At 46.1% G+C, this 17,720-nt stretch overlaps 1 protein-coding gene and 1 long non-coding RNA gene across 6 annotated transcripts in view; one reads left to right on the plus strand and one right to left on the minus strand.

The window, feature by feature from the left end:
* Nucleotides 1-15,718, minus strand: part of fat3a (FAT atypical cadherin 3a) — a 242,315-nt gene extending 226,597 nt beyond the window's left edge. For 4 of the 5 annotated variants that reach the window (XM_037774476.1, XM_037774472.1, XM_037774473.1 and 1 more), the window contains exon 1: nt 15,564-15,717. The gene's annotated coding sequence lies outside the window, so the exon portion shown is untranslated. Of the gene's footprint in view, nt 1-15,563 lie in introns of all 5 variants that reach the window. The other variant, XR_005207505.1, reaches the window with a different exon arrangement.
* On the plus strand, nt 556-16,797 carry LOC119490948. The gene is made up of 3 exons (XR_005207510.1): nt 556-566; nt 5,221-5,231; nt 16,682-16,797. It is a non-coding gene; the product is annotated as an uncharacterized LOC119490948 (long non-coding RNA).
* Nucleotides 16,798-17,720: the final 923 nt, after the last annotated feature.

Below are 17,720 nucleotides of genomic sequence, written 5' to 3' on the forward strand. Positions count from 1 at the left end.
ACAACATCTATCAAAGGCAGGAAGGCGTCCGGTCGCTGCAGGGCCCGGCCGATTGGTGAACAGACCAGAAACTGATTGAGAGGTCGGTGCTGACAAACAGCTCTGCTCACAAGAAAAACAGGCAAAGTCACAAGCAGTTTGGCCCGCACTGTATCACCAAGCCGACCAACGACGTCGCACCGTCCATCTGTTAAAGTCAGCGGCGGCTCTGCCTCTGCACCACAGCTCTGCACCCAAATCCAACCTCTTTCTGAAGGCAGAAATATGAAGACCTGTGTTTTCTCTGTTTTCATCTCAATGAGTGGCTGATGAGAGTCTCTGCTAGCCAGTAAATGATGCCACAGAGAGACTTACTCCACTGACAGGCGACTGTTCTTCTGGACTTTTCCATTTCACTGGCCTATCAGAATCATTTCAGAGGACAACACACCACCGAGCAGCCAAACTTATTACAGGAATACGTTTCTCTCAAATACTAGGGAAGGCTCAGGAGAACAGCAGAACTGGAGCTGAGGTTTGGTGCGACCTTGTGCTCTCTGATGTGTCTGATGCATGACTGTGAATCAGTCAAACTACTGTTCTAAAACAGGCTGATGGGTCAGGACTAGAATCCCACTGTGACTAACAGTAGACACTAACAGTAGACACTAACAGTAGACAGTAACAGTAGACACTAACAGTAGACAGTAACAGTAGACACTAACAGTAGGCCAATCCAGTGCATGGGTCATTACTAATGTGGTGGTGTTGGGCTCAGTTTTACTACTCCAAGGGTTCCATGGGTACGGCGCTACATGACAGGTCATGGAATCATTAAACTGAACTACTCCATGGCACTCGGCCCATTTCATTATCGTATAATGCTGTATTGTAAGCATATGACATTTTTAGTTGAGGGTTCTTAAACACTCAAGTTTAATAGAGTGGAGCGCACCGGAGCACCGGTCACATCTGTCTGTCTGTCTGTCTGTGTGTGTGTGCGCGCGCGCGTGCGTGTGCACGTGCGCGTGTGTGTGTGTCTGTTTGTGTGCGGGTGTGTGTGTGCGTGTGTGTGTGTCAAACCGCGCCCTGTAGACTACTCCTCACATCACAACCATAACACATAGCAGTAATTCAACATGAAGAGAACTAGTGACTGTTTTCCGTTCCACCTGTGCTCGGCCCTGAACGGTCCAGCCAAGACAGCCATCACCGGCGGAGGTAACCGCTCCACCCCCTGTCTCCCCGGTCCCCGTAAGAGGCTTAAACCTGACCACGGCGTGGGAAGGACAAAAAGTGTGACTGTGTGTTTGTGTGACACGGTAACATTTAACAACACGAGACAACTTTAGCGCTAATCTAACCGCTTCTCTGCTCCGACGATCAAACAGCTGATCTGCTCTGTAGAGCATCTCTCTCTCTGTCACTCTACCACTCACTCTCTACACATTCCTGACATCACGCTGCTCTGACACCAATATGTGAAGGTGTGGATACCTGACGGCATCGTAGGGAGACTGTTACACTCACTATGGACGCGTCCAGGTGACCCACCCTATTGTTTCCCTGATCATGCTACATTGTGAACAACAGATCTGTGTTGAAACTAGGATGCCTTCAGGAAGTGTTCCTAATCAGTAAATAGGAGTATTAGTCCAAGGTACATTATAATGTTATCATGATGTGTAAAATGTAGGTTTTGGTGAGAAACTTGAATAAATCCAGTTGTTTGAAGGAGATGTTTTCACAGTAATATAAAGTAGATAATAGAGAGAATTATGACCTGTTTAACTTCATAACAAAAACCAGTATAACAACAGGAATAAAGGAGTGGATGTTGAAGTACACTGTTTGACTTTTGTGTTTTACCAATTACTATAGAGAATGGTGGGATTTCACTGGTATTGGTACCAGCTACTAAATGTCTGGTATAGTGACATCTCTACTGTAGGCCTATGGGAACTGACAAAACCCTTCAAATGTATTATTGTGGCACCAAAAGGTAAAGTAAAATGTTTGGGTTCACCTAAATGAAGAAGTTAGGCCCACTGGTACAACTGGTCAGTCTTGGTAAAAGTTAGTCTGGAGACCTGTGGAGGGTCGCTGGTTCAAGTCCCCGCACAGACCAAGTACGGAGTGTGGACTGGTAGCTGCAAAGGTGCCCTTGAGCAAGGCACCAGACCCCCAAGCTGCTCCCCGGGCGCTGTAGGAGCTGCCCACTGCTCCTGATATCCTAGAATGGCTTAAATGCAGCAGCTAAATTTCACTGTGTGCTGTGATATGTTCAATGTATAACAATACAAAGTGGATTTACATGTTTGAGGTCATGTAGAAACAGTGTCTCCATTATAATAACTATGTAATCCACCAGAGAAGCTGATTTTCACACTGTAAATGTCGCCCTCACTGCATATTTTGGTCACTATTCTATAAGAAACAAATTTAAGAGATATTTATCAAAACTGTTTATGTTATGCATTTATGTAAAAACATTGATAACTCTTTAAACTCTCAAATGTCATATATGATATGTGACCTGCTCCATCATTATGAGTCACATTGACCCCGAAACACATTTTGAGTTATCTGTCTGACTGTAAAGAGGAAAGTCACAGCTTTATGGCAATACCAAGATTATCTTTCTACGACAAATATTCAATGAGATATGCTCTTTCAAAGTTCGACTGTCATGAAACATTACTTTTGAGAAAAAGGGCATTAAAGATAAGAATTCATATTCAGCCATTTTTTGCATTGATTAAAACACATTTATTAAGACTCAAGTCTAAATGAACACAATATTTCTTGGTCAAAAGTGACAACCAACATTTCATAATTTTGCCTACACATACCTTCATGCATACATGTGCACATAGTCACGAGCACGTGATGTGCACGTGGCCACGTGCACGCGTATGACCACAAGCAGTACAGTAGATAGGGCTAGAAGTCCATGTAGAAAAGAATCCAAAATGTATGGAATAAAATTGATAAAATATAAAAAAAAATATACTGTACATATGATATAATATATAGTATATATGTTTATTTCAATATAATAATAATTATATGAAGAATACACAATTAAAAATATTAAATATGGAGCCATGTGCACACAGGTACATGCACAAACTTACAAGTCCATATCCAAACAATAAAAAAACATACTAGAAAATGGATAACATATGAACAAATATTATGTACATATTATGTATGTACAATATTATATAATATAATATATAATAGAAATATAGACATAATAGAAAGACTATGAAATGTGTTGCCTGTGCACATTCTGCTGGCTTCTCCTGGAGCTCACTGCGTCCTTTCACAGGGTCATATGGGAGCTGATCTTCTCAAGGAGATCCAGATGTTTCTCATCTACAAAATGACATAAAGTGAAAAGCATAAAGTGAAAAATCAAGTCATCTCAAAGATTTTAGGCTGACTAAATCATGTTGAATCATTGTTGAATGAGGCCTGATCATTATCATATAAATACAGCCCTATATTAATTAACATAGCCTATTCACCATGTGATGTCAGATTAATATACAACATATCATTTTACTATATGTTAAGCTATTTCTTTTGCTATTTAAAATGATATCCCCCAAGAGAGACACACCTGAGACAGACAGACACCTCAGAGACACACCTGAGACAGACCACCAGAGAGACACACCTGAGACAAACAGGCACCTATAGACTACACACACTGACACACACATTAGTAGCTGCTATTAATGCTTCTTAGCCTGCTCTAGTGATTTTAAAAGTCTTTAAAACAAACAGATAAAACAAGGGTAGTGTAGTTAAACTATCAGAACTTACCATTAGTCATTTCTTTCATTTGATCGCGTCTTCTCTCCATCTCCTCCGGTGTAGAGAGCGGCGCTGTTTTACAGTTTGCAGCTACACTGGTACTCCCAGCCGGGCGATCTCAGTCTCTTTAACACTGTCCTGATTTAATAACTTTAATCAGAGACACTGTGTGTCATCATCGGCTCAGCCATGAGTGGAATATCTTCTTCCTCGCCTTCCTCCAACTCACTTTCTCCGTCCTGATCAGCGGATTGAGAGCTAGCCTAGCCACTAGCGTTAGCAGGGCGTCCGACCCGACCCGGCGCACCCGCTGTCCTCATCACCCGGTGCGGTGAAATAATCTGAATTTAAGTCGGTCCAGTTGTCGTCAGATGTAGCACCTCTAACAGGAATTTAATTTAAAAGTCGAGCGATGTTTTCCTCACGTGATTTCATCTTGTCAAGCCAGCTATCTCCTCTGTCAACCACAATCTGTCAATCAACTCTATTGAGCCGAGTCAATACAGCGGACTTCCGGTAAAAACTTTACGACAACGTTATGTTTAAGAGCTTCAAAACTAGACTTATCATTTGAATTTTACATTGATTCTTACTTTGTATTAAAGCTGAGACTTTATTTATTCAGAAACGCATAAAAAAACAAAAACTCAAAACACACTTTTTCATAAAAAAAACGTGTTTTTACAAGAATGCGCTGCCGCGACATCCGACTCATTTTGATAGAGCGGGTCACATATCAGCATCAGCTTCTAAAACCCAGTATGAGCCAGGCTACAGTACGCATCATAGGCAACTCCTCTATTGCTTCGTGGGTCTGGTTACTTTCTTCCACTGACTTCACCTGCTTGGTTGGATAAAAACAAATCATTTGTAGATGTCACCTCAGGCTCTGAAAAATTGTGATTGACGTTTTTTTCCCACAATTTTCTGGCATATTACAGACCAAACAATAATCAATTAATCATGAATATAATTGGCAGATTAATCAACATTTTACTGATGTTTACTTTGAGAAATAGAAACCTACAGACAAAACCCTTCGAAAGCTCAAGTTTCATTTCTACAAGAACTAGGAATTAATAAAATACTGGCAAAAAATGGCAAATCAAATCAAATTGGTGATCAAAGAATAAGCAAACAGTGATAAATCTGACCAGACCATCAATGCCAACGTTCAGTACATGAACCCTGGCATACTGAGGTTCAATACTCTGCCCTGAAGCTTAAATTATGCTTTCTGCGTCTGCTTAACTGCGGGGGTCCAAGTGATGTCAATTCAGAAGTCCGCTTACAGTCCAAATGGACCACGTTGACTGTATGGGCGGACATCATTAGTGGACAAGAGCACCTATCAAGTCACCAAATGTAGTCATAAGCATCAGAAAGCACTCTCTCCAGTCACTGCAGCTGGAACAGTCCTGTTCTGTGTGCTGCTAGAGTCAAACTGAAATGCTAAAACAGTAATGTGTTGGTGCAGGGCAGGTTCTCTGGTTGACATCTCTGGTCTGCAGCTATACAAGCGGCCGGCTCTCATGCCAACACTAACCCACCACACACGGGCTCAATACCCATCTGCTCTGGCAGCACTGAGTGCCAGGCACACATGGCAGGCATGAAGGAGTATGTAGGGGCACTAGAGACACCCCCAACCCCCCAACATACTGCACTCTGTCTGGGTGTCTAACGTTACCAGAAGTGAACTTTAATGGGCCACTGCAACAGTAATAAACAAAAGAAATAAAGAACTCATAGGATGTAAAACAATAACAAGAGGAAGTGATGCGGGTCTGTCTAATATCTGGGTAGTGACAATGTGACCCCAGCTCTCGTCCCACCGTGTCCACATGCTGCCTCCCGCTCACATTCCTGCTCGTTGATGACTTGGAGCTGGATTTTGGGCCCAATTAGACACACCTCCGGGCCAGTTACATGATCCCTAAACTGCTCTCTAGTTGTGTGCATAGCAGAACAGGAGCTGTGCCCTCTGCTCACATCCTACACAGACAGACAGGTGGAGCTCTGCTGGATCTGGACCTCCACCTTAGGGGGATAACACAGGTGGGTGGAGGAGCAGGTTACCTCACAGTCTCCAAACACATGCCTGTTTAAATAATGATTCTCCAATTATATCAGCAGAAGCACAATTATTCAGCAGTAATGACGTGTCAGCAGCCACTGTGGCTCGGGGGAAAGGAATGTTTAATTGATGTTTTCTGCACACACTGGCAGAGCTTCATCTCTCTTTCTGTGCATGTGGACGTTGAAGGGGACTCCTGGCACCGTGTCAGCTAATCTGACACAGTAAATGAATAGCGGTGGACATGATTTAACATGACAAAGAGCTTACTGTGAATTATTCTGCTGGCTGATTAGACAGCTGCCATAGAAAAGGGGCACCTTCTGAAGGCCGATGCAGTAATTCATTTGAACCTGGTGGATTCAGAGCTTCATTTCCAGGTTTGGCTCATGGTCAGGTGAGCCACGGCGTAGGAGAGGAGAGGGAAACTATTCTGGCTACAGCTTTTACTCAAAAAGACAAAAAGCAAGGACTGCAGCAAATATGATTGTAAAATGGCCACTATTTCAGCCTCTGGAAATCACATATGTGTAAAATCAAAGCACAAAGCAGGTGCTGATGGGACACAAAGGTGTTGGGAATGAACAGGGACAATACCAAAATGCTCAACAGGAACTGTACAGGCAATTAACACCTTTTATTCCTCACAGGACAACATACTGTATATCACTCAAAGAGTTTAACTTTTCAAATTCCCAATATTCACAAAGCCAAGAGGAAGCGTGTATACACGCGAGTTAACGCCACCTCAAACTGCACCTGATAGAAGTGTTACTTATAGATAATTGGTTACATTTGCTGATGAGCTAGCTGAGCACCAGAAAACATGTGGAAGCATGCAACAGCTCATCCAAGGTGTCTGACTATGTGTACTGAAATATATGAGCTCCTCCTGTCACTCACGCCGTCATGTGTTCACACTTCCTGTTAGCAAACAGCTGAGCCTGGAACCAACATGAAAGTGCAAATGAAGTGAAAGCCACAAATGAGCCGCAGTAAAAGTGTTGTTCATGCAAGCAGGGGTTAAAAATGTTAGCTTCACAGCCGTGACTAGTTCTGTACTGCCGGTGTTTCAGTATGCATCCAGTACGGAGCCATGACCTGCCGGTGTTTCAGTATGCATCCAGTACGAAGCCACGAACTGCCGGTGTTTCAGTATGCATCCAGTACGGAGTACGGGGCCATGACCTGCCGGTGTTTCAGTATGCATCTAGTACGGAGCCACGACCTGCCAGTGTTTCAGTATGCATCCAGTACGGAGTACGGGGCCACAACTTGCCGGTGTTTCAGTATGCATCCAGTACGGAGTACGGAGCCACGACCTGCCGGTGTTTCAGTATGCATCTAGTACGGAGCCACGACCTGCCGGTGTTTCAGTATGCATCCAGTATGGAGTACGGGGCCACGACCTGCCAGTGTTTCAGTATGCATCCAGTACGGAGCCACGACCTGCCGGTGTTTCAGTATGCATCTAGTACGGAGCCACGACCTGCCGGTGTTTCAGTATGCATCTAGTACGGAATGCGGAGCCACAACCTGCCAGTGTTTCAGTATAAATCCAGTATGTAGTACGGAGCCACGACCCGTTGGTGTTTCAGTATGCATCTAGTACGGAGTACGGAGCCTCGACCCGTTGGTGTTTCAGTATGCATCCAGTATGGAGTACGGAGCCACAACCTGTTGGTGTTTCAGTATGCATCCGCTATTATTTTCTATGTACACCCCCCACACCGGCAGCAGCAAAGCTTGCTGACACGCGGCCCCGCGACGATTCACGCCACTGTCCTATTTCCAGCCCCACTGGAAGAAGAGAAGAAGTGTCAGTCACCTAACCGACTTTCAGTCCAACTAGAGTCTCAAGAACAGCTCTGAGAAGAACAGCTCTGGGGAGAAGAACAGCTCTGAGAAGAAGAACAGCTCTAGGGAGAAGAACAGCTCTGAGAAGAAGAACAGCTCTGAGAAGAAGAACAGCTCTGAGAAGAACAGCTCTGAGAAGAAGAACAGCTCTAGGGAGAAGAACAGCTCTGAGAAGAACAGCTCTGAGAAGAAGAACAGCTCTGAGAAGAAGAACAGCTCTAGGGAGAAGAACAGCTCTGAGAAGAAGAACAGCTCTGAGAAGAACAGCTCTGAGAAGAAGAACAGCTCTAGGGAGAAGAACAGCTCTGAGAAGAACAGCTCTGAGAAGAAGAACAGCTCTGGGGAGAAGAACAGCTCTGAGGAGAAGAACAGCTCTGAGAAGAAGAACAGCTCTGGGGAGAAGAACAGCTCTGAGAAGAAGAACAGCTCTGAGAAGAAGAACAGCTCTGGGGAGAAGAACAGCTCTGAGAAGAAGAACAGCTCTGAGAAGAACAGCTCTGAGAAGAACAGCTCTGAGAAGAAGAACAGCTCTGGGGAGAAGAACAGCTCTGAGAAGAAGAACAGCTCTGAGAAGAAGAACAGCTCTGGGGTGAAGAACAGCTCTGAGAAGAAGAACAGCTCTGGGGAGAAGAACACCTTCCTCCCATTTTGTGACGTACAGTTAAAAGTAGATTTCCCTCTAAATCTGACCTGCCACCAGACAACGAGTCCACCAGACAACGAGCTCATGTTAATGGATCAAAATGAATGTTGACATGATGTATTGATGGTAAACTGATACAGCACCTTGAAATGGTCTTACACACAAGGCCAAATCCAGAATATTAGCTTTCCAGATGCAAGACATTGTGTTTGGCTCTTTATCCACATGCAGACGGCGTGTTGAGAGTAGTGAGAGACCAGACTGAGAGACCAGGTTTAGAGATCAGACTGAGAGACCAGACTGAGAGACCAGACTGAGAGACCAGGTTTAGAGACCAGACTGAGAGACCAGACTGAGAGACCAGACTGAGACACCAGACTGAGAGACCAGACTGAGAGACCAGGCTGAGAGACCAGACTGAGAGACCAGACTGAGAGACCAGGCTGAGAGACAAGACTGAGAGACCAGAATGAGAGACAAGACTGAGAGACCAGAATGAGTGACCAGGCTGAGAGACAAGACTGAGTGACCAGACTGAGTGACCAGACTGCGAGACCAGACTGCGAGACCAGACTGAGTGACCAGACTGAGAGACCAGACTGAGACACCAGACTGAGAGACCAGACTGAGACACCAGACTGAGAGACAAGACTGAGAGACCAGAATGAGTGACCAGACTGAGAGACCACACTGAGTGACCAGACTGAGGGACCAGACTGAGAGACCAGACTGCGAGACCAGACTGAGAGACCAGACTGAGTGACCAGACTGAGAGACCAGACTGAGAGACCAGACTGAGAGACCAGACTGAGGGACCAGACTGAGAGAACAGGCTGAGAGACCAGACTAAGAGACCAGACTGAGAGACCAGACTGAGACACCAGACTGAGAGACCAGACTGAGAGACCAGGCTGAGAGACCAGACTGAGAGACCAGACTGAGAGACCAGACTGAGAGACAAGATTGAGTGACCAGACTGCGAGACCAGACTGAGTGACCAGACTGAGAGACCAGACTGAGACACCAGACTGAGAGACCAGACTGAGAGACCAGGCTGAGAGACCAGGCTGAGAGACCAGGCTGAGAGACCAGACTGAGAGACCAGACTGAGAGACCAGGCTGAGAGACAAGATTGAGTGACCAGACTGAGTGACCAGACTGCGAGACCAGACTGAGAGACCAGAATGAGTGACCAGACTGAGAGACCAGACTGAGTGACCAGACTGAGAGACCAGACTGAGAGACCAGACTGAGAGACCAGGCTGAGAGACCAGACTGAGAGACCAGGCTGAGAGACCAGACTGAGAGACCAGACACGACAGCAGAAGAAGGACCAAACACAGACAGACGAGACTCCTGGGCATCTGGGTCGACACAAGCATCATTCAACAGCATTCCAGGAGTCGCTGACAACAATAGTAGCTCCGTTCACACACACGCACGCACGCACGCACGCACACACACACACACACCAGCCATTTGCCATTTGGGAATGAAGCACCAGCACTAACCCAACCCCCCAGCCTGGATGAAGAGGGGGAACCAAAGAAATTCCCCAACTCTCTCCCTCCGTCTCTCATACACACGGGGGGGGGGGGGGCAGAGTGCTGGCATTTGGCACGAACAGACGCTCACATTGCCTCGGGGGACCAGAGATGAAGGAAAAGCGAGGGGGGGGATGGTGGAGGTGGAGGATGAGGAGGAGGAGGGGATGCAGCGATGCCATTTTCAAGCAAGCAGCCTGTGGAGCAAGGCACTCAGGGAGAAGGAGAACAAAACGAACGGAGGGAGGGCCTCCATCTCCCCTCCCCCTCCCCCTTCTCCTCTTCCATGTGGAGGTCAGCGTGCTCGGCAGGGAGGTCAGCCACTGCGAGCAGCTCCTCTGCACACGTTATCTGCAGCGATGCATTCAGAATCCAGATAGGCTACGTGCAACCGCAGGAGGGTGTAGCCATGAGACTCAATCCCATTCTGTAACAGCTATACATGGAAGTAGGTACGATGTAATCTATCGAGGCTAGCCTCTTCAGCCCCGACACATCCAACACTGGCTTCTCGCTTAGTGGTCAAACCAACACAACTTGATTTTAAATGGAAATGAATCCCAATGTTTCCAAAGATATCAGATACGTCGGGTGGATGTCGGTGTAAAATCATGCACACACATGTATGGGTTTGACATTTTTGATGAAATGCAGCAGCCATATAAACATGATGTCTACAGTTTGAATATTTCACAGAGACTGGAAGGATGGGGAAACTAAACTATGAAAATAAATCCAATAAAAAACAACCACATTAAAGTCCATTAGCAGATCAAACGTTTGACTTTCACTGTTGTAGATTGTTGGATAGAGATGCTAATTCACATTCCTGTAATGTCAGCAGAGATGGATGAATAGATGTCACACATTAGTCCTAGATGGTTAGCCCTGTTGCTAGCCTTGTAGTCACACCAAATAATTAGCCTAAATTAGCTAATAGCAAAGCTCTGGTGTAGCATGCCTGTTGATACGTCTGTTTTACTTTCACCCAGCCTGGTCTCACAATATATATATGTATGTATATATATATATACATACATATATATACATACATATATATACGCCACATGAAAACACGGCAATTTCTTCTTACTTTGCGTGTTATCGTTATGTTTTTTTTTGTGTCATTTCATGCCGTGGTAATATTAGACGCTCTGAGCCAGTGCTCAGTAGAACACCAACATGATGGATCCTTTGCTTGAATTAGCGTTAGGCGTGTAACAGTACTTTTAATTGTATTTAACCGTTCGGTACAGGACGTTTGGTTCGGTCCGCGACATCCTTTCGGTACCCAAACAGCAGTTTATGTCGACTACTAGCATACGCAGAACAGAAATTCTGGGGCTTGAGTTTTACCCGGATAGTTTTGGCAGCGCACCCGTTTTTCTCTAACAGCTGTATGAGCGCTGTATGCTCGGTGGTTTAGCCCCGTTCGCCGAGTTAATCCAGCTCAATGGACAAGGATTTGTGTCAAACTGTATGTCGACACTGTTAAACTAAAGTCGGGTATATCTGGATACACTTCAAACATCTGATTTACAATGGCATCACCAGGATGTGTTGATTAGCGGACGGAAACAAAAACCGACTGGAGGGCGAGTTCTTCTCTCCACAGCGTTCAGGCAGCCTCCAACTGCAGATCCACACCGTGCCTAAGTAATAACTACTGATAGAAGAGTGTTTATCGCTGCGTGTGCGACCACACTCCATCGTAGACGATACCGAATTAAAGCAGATGGTCAAAGTGATGTGAGCTTCGCTACCATGGGCCTTCACATGTGTGTCTTTCAGTCAGTCCGTTGTACCTGCTCCATATGAACCAACACAAGCTGCAGTTCAGTTCAGGAATGATGATCCGGTCAGAGTCTGATGACGGAGCATTACTCAATCAGAAACACTTTATTGATCCCCGGGGGGGGGAACTGGGTTACATTTACATTATATTTACATCATATTTACATTACAGGAGGCTCGGGCGATATGACGAGATTATCGTTCAACAGCATATTGGTTGGCCACGATAATGGCCCTCATGTGTCCACGATAACAGAACGATATTCGCTTATGCAACACTCGTGAATTTTGCGCTACATTCAGTCTCTTTTTTTCTCTATGATTCTCCCCATTGTTGTAGCGTATTAAAAAAAAGTAACAATATGTAGCATACGTCTGACGCTGTAGCCTATGTAATTAGCCACGTAGCCCTAACTCCAGCAGGAAAGGCGTCCGCTCTCGTTAGCAAAAAGAATATAAATGCACCTATTTGGCATTTCTCTGGTTTTAAACCCAACCAAAAAGGAGAGCCAGAGAATGTGAACCAAGTGATTTGAAAACTATGCAACAAACAACTCGGGACTAAAGATGGAAACACCATAAATCTCCGCTCCCATCTTAAAACTCACCATCCAACTGATTACGCTAGTCTGCCACCGACTCCCTCCACAAAGAACAACCGGACCAAAACTCGTCCCACAGCGAGCAGGCAGCCCTCAACCATCGGGGCGTTCACAAAGGCAACAGCAACATATAAACATGACCGCCGACGGTGGCGAGACCGTACGAGGACAGTTACCAGGTACACTGGAAAATAAATGGTTTTCATCCATAGAAATGGTGAATACATTATATCGCCAATGTGACTTACCAAGCCACTTCGGCAAGAGGTTTCCACCGGTGCATTGCAAGCCCTTAGGACTAAGTTGACCTCCCCCACCCCCCATACATAAATCAGGGACTTCTGTATTTTTAAGGACTAATTCAGTGCGTGGGTTGTGTGCTTAACGTTAGCCAGTATTTGATGAGTTGGGAGTGAGAATGTGTTGCCAGGCTAGCCTCTGGACTCGTAGCTTGCATTAGGCTGCTAAACACAGAAATATTAAATAAACAATGATATTGGATTGTTTTATTTATCTTTGGAGAGAACAACAGGAAATAGTATTGAACAACGTTCCAAAGCTGGATTTTCACTGATTTGTGTCATTATATTCTGTTGAATGAGGCTTCACTTCAGCTCTGCATATCTCACATCAAATATGAGTGAAGTATCCTAATATCATAGCTGCAACATTCACAGAAAATGAATATTCTAAATGCAAACAAGCTCATTTCCTAATGTGCCAGGCGAGGGAGGTTAGTTTTCCAGCCAACCATACAGGAAAACGCAGTCTACATGACGGAATTTCTTAGAATGCAATTTCTTCGGTTTCTGTCTAATAATCAGCAACTGGAGGTTCGGGAGCATCTTCCACGTTAGTCACTAACTACACAGCAACAAGAAAGCTAACGCTACTGGCTACAGCAATACACAATAACATGGCAGTTTACTGTAGGCCACACTGAGCTCCAGTCTGGCCCCGTTCACACCTGGCATTAACATGCGCACTCAGTGATCCCATCACAAGTGGACAGCTTTAAGAACGTCTGTTCACACCTGGTATTAGAATGCGTCTCCACATGTGTCTCCAGTGACGAACTGAGTGTGATCCAATCTCACTTCCCCGCTCTATATGCAAATAAACACATAGTATACACACGGCTGACACAGCAGACGTTGTGACGCAATACAACAGGAATGTCAGGAATCATATCCTACATATTCATGAGTTCTGCTACATTTTATTAATCAAAATAAAAGGTTATTGTACCGGCGGTCCTCGGGGACACCGCCGCCTTCACCAGGCAACAGCAGCATACAGAGCTTCAGAGAGCCGGGGAGGAGAGAGAACAGATCTGTGCAGAGCAGCAGAACAAAAACACCGACACATCTCCGTCAGTCTGATAATAATGCTCCTGTTCCCCGTCTGATAGTCTGCAGATATGTAGCCTATAGATGAGATCTATTTCATAAAATACAGACAATGATAGAGTAGAGCACAGAGGCCGTTTCTATGCTGCGAGGCAGACCAGCTCTGAATGTGGTCTGAGTGATCTGATAGAGCTGTCCTCCTGTGATCGGATCACCCAGGACGCATGTTAGTACCAGGTCTGAACAGGGCCTTAGTCTGTGGAGATGATGAGGAGGTGTAGGGATAAGAGTTGAGGAGGAGGGAGAGAGAGGAGGAGGTGTAGAGATAAGAGGTGAGGAGGAGAGAGAGGAGGAGGTGTAGGGATAAGAGGTGAGGAGGAGAGAGAGGAGGAGGTGTAGGGATGAGAGGTGAGGAGGAGAGAGAGGAGGAGGTGTAGGGATAAGAGGTGAGGAGGAGTAGAGAGAGGAGGAGGTGTAGATATAAGAGGTGAGGAGGAGAGAGAGGAGGAGGTGTAGAGATAAGAGGTGAGGAGGAGAGAGAGGAGGAGGTATAGAGATAAGAGGTGAGGAGGAGATAGAGGAGGAGGTGTAGAGATAAGAGGTGAGGAGGAGAGAGAGGAGGAGGTGTAGAGATAAGAGGTGAGGAGGAGAGAGAGGAGGAGGTGTAGAGATAAGAGGTGAGGAGGAGAGAGAGGAGGAGGTGTAGAGATAAGAGGTGAGGAGGAGGAGAGAGAGGAGGAGGTGTAGAGATAAGAGGTGAGGAGGAGGAGAGAGAGGAGGAGGTATAGAGATAAGAGGTGAGGAGGAGGTGTAGAGATAAGAGGTGAGAGGAGGAAGCATCCACACACTCAGTAACAGATGTGAGTGCACAGGTATGTGTGTGCATGTGGTACACAGGTGTGCATGTGTGTGTGTGTGTGTGTGTGTGTGTGTGGTAAACAGGTATAGAGAGAGTGGATGCTCCGTTCAAATGAGCTCCACCCTGATGGAGCAGCAGCACCACCAGCAGCAGCACCAGCAGCAGCACCTCTATGGCGGCTACAGAACACCTGTTCTCAGTAAATGGCCCACAGGACACTTCAGACCAGCTGTCAGTCTGCAGCAACACACACACTCTCACTCTCTCTCTCTCTCTCTTAACATGACTGCACTGCCATGAGACACTGAGCCTGCAGGACTCCTCACTGGGACAGGGAACATCCAGGAATAATAGTAATAATACTAATACTAATATTAATACTAATAATAACAATGATCAGCTGTGTGGAGGATGTACCAGTGTATCGGCAGCGTCCTGGAGGGACACAGCAGGCCTGCCTGCTTCATCAGGCTGCTTCTAGAGAAAGCAGACAGTGAAGTTGGTGTAGCGATGGCTATCTGATGTGTGATCGATAAGCAGGGCTGCACCTGTCCTCTCCACACGGAGGACACGGAGGACACGGAGGACACGGATCTCCCACCACTGGATAGCCCAGTGTGTTTAATACTGCAGCTTGTAAAGCGATGACAAGTGGAGCCTGGTTCGGTCCGGATGGCTGCAGCGGGGACCGGACTCTCAGTGGTCCCATGTGGTCCCATGTGGTCCCATGTCGCCCCGCAGCCCGCCGCTCATCAGCGGGTCTCCCTCCATCCTGAGCTCGGTTAGAGCTGCGGAGCCGCACCGCTGCAGCACACCGATAACGGACCGTTATTACAGCAGGTGATCCGGGAGTCGGACTGGGTCACCCAGCTCGCCTCACGAGCTCTTGCAAATCTAGCAATGAAAACGCATCCCCGGCTGTGGACCCCTAACCCCGCTCCCGCTCCCCGCATTCACACCGCACGTTCGTCCGCACACCTCCAACTTTGCTCCGGTATCTCAGCTGAGACTGCGGCTCGAGCCGCGGGACTCACCCAGCCATGCTGCTGAATATCCCGGAGGAAAAGTCCGTCCTGCTCGGTAGCATCCACACCAGCAGAGCCGCTCCGGTACCGACTGACTGACTGACTGACTGACTGACTGACTGGCGGGCCGCTCCGCTCCGCGCGCTCTCTGCTCTACAACTGCTGCTGCTGCTGCGCGCTCACGACGGGGCCGGGTCCCGCGCATGGGCGCACGGTAACAGCGAAGCCTACCGGAGACTCCGCAGATTGTATTTCTTGCTCTGCATTTTAAATAAACTACGTTAATTAAATCAAATCATTAATTTCAGTGTTGAATTGTCACGTGAGTGACATGTGATGGGGAGACCGGGGCCGGTTGGCACACATTAATCTGTAATATGGACCTGCAGGGGAGACCGGGCCGGTTGGCACACATTAGTCTGTAATACGGACCTGCAGGGGAGACCGGGGCCGGTTGGCACACATTAGTCTGTAATACGGACCTGCAGGGGAGACCGGGGCCGGTTGGCACACATTGATCTGTAATACGGAACTGCAGGGGAGACCGGGGCCAGTTGGAACACATTAATCTGCAATACGGACCTGCAGGGGAGACCGGGGCCGGTTGGCACACATTAATCTGTAAAATGGACCTGCAGGGGGACCAGGGCTGCTGATCTACCATCTTCCCCAATCAATCAGTCATGATTAATCAATAATAAAGACAGAGAATTTGATTATTAAAGTATTTTCTCTTTTTATTTGTTGTTGTTGTCTCTTATTCTCATGTATTTAATTCAGAATGTAGAGTAAACGCTAGCAGACACCCTGAAACACAGAGCCTCTAACTAAGGTGGTCACAGAGTAGGACCTCATACTGTTCAATGTGATGATTTACAGTGAATCATAGAATATTTAAAAATGGTTCTCTACACCCTTGATAGGAAGCTACTACTGTACATACACATATTATACAATACGTTTTCATCCCAGCTCCTTGTACCGCCGCTCTGTCACGCCCCTGCTGGGCCTCACTGTAGGATTAGGCATCAAACCAGCACAGTTAGGTTTAGGGAAGACCTACATGGTTGGGCTTAACACTCCTACGTTTGTACAGTGAAGATGAACAGCCAGGGTCAGCGCCAGAGCCTTAAGTGGTGGACACACTGCCCGCATCAGGCTCGCGTGAGTCTCGCGTGGCGTGTTGTTTTTTATTTCGGCGTCCATGTTAACAGGTTAGAGTGGACACACTGCCCGCATGAGACGCGCGTCTCACGCGCGTCACGCGTCTATTTTATAGAATAGAAGGGTCGCCTATTTTACACGCGAGCCTCTCGCGTCTCAGCTGCGTGTCCCAGCAGCAACAGACAGTGAAGGTGATCTATTGACAGTATATGGACATCATATCAGCTACATAATACAGTTTCCATGTCTAGACATCTGTAGAATATGTCACAGACAGTGAAAGGGATCTATTGACTGTATATTAACATCATACAAGCAAGACTTCACTACAGTTTACATGTCTCTATCTGTAGAATATGTCACAGACAGTGAAAGGGATCTAGTGACTGTATATTAACATCATACAAGCAAGACTTCACTACAGTTTCCGTGTCTAGACATCTGTAGAATATGTCACAGACAGTGAAAGTGATCTAGTGACTGTATATTAACTTCATACCAGCAAGACTTTACTACAGTTTCGAGGTTTATCTGTAGAATATGTTACGGAGATGAAAAAAAAAAAAAGTTAAGTTAAGTAAACTTGTTTTTAAATCAACACTTCCTGCTTTCATTTCAAAATAAAAGCCCTCAGGCGTTTTTTCTATAGTCAGAATCCCTTCATTTGTTAACACGAGGCTTTTATTCTGAAATATGAGCAGGCAGTGCTGTGGAACACACAGTCACTTTGAGACCTCCAAGAATTGATAACGTTTGGGGTTTAAATCAACACTTCCTGCTTTCATTTAGAAATAAAAGCCCTAAAGCGGGTTTTCTTTGCACAGAATTCCTTCATTTGTTAACACGAGGCTTTTATTCTGAAATATGTGCAGGACAGTGATGTGGAACAAGCAGTGACTTGGAAAGCATCATTAATGAATACAGTACGGAGTTTTAATTGTGGATTATTACTATTATTTACTAATTACCACACGTTTCTGAACCTTTCTCTGTTTAAAATAA

This window comes from Sebastes umbrosus, chromosome 7 (assembly GCF_015220745.1).
Source record: "Sebastes umbrosus isolate fSebUmb1 chromosome 7, fSebUmb1.pri, whole genome shotgun sequence".
NCBI lineage: Eukaryota > Metazoa > Chordata > Actinopteri > Perciformes > Sebastidae > Sebastes > Sebastes umbrosus.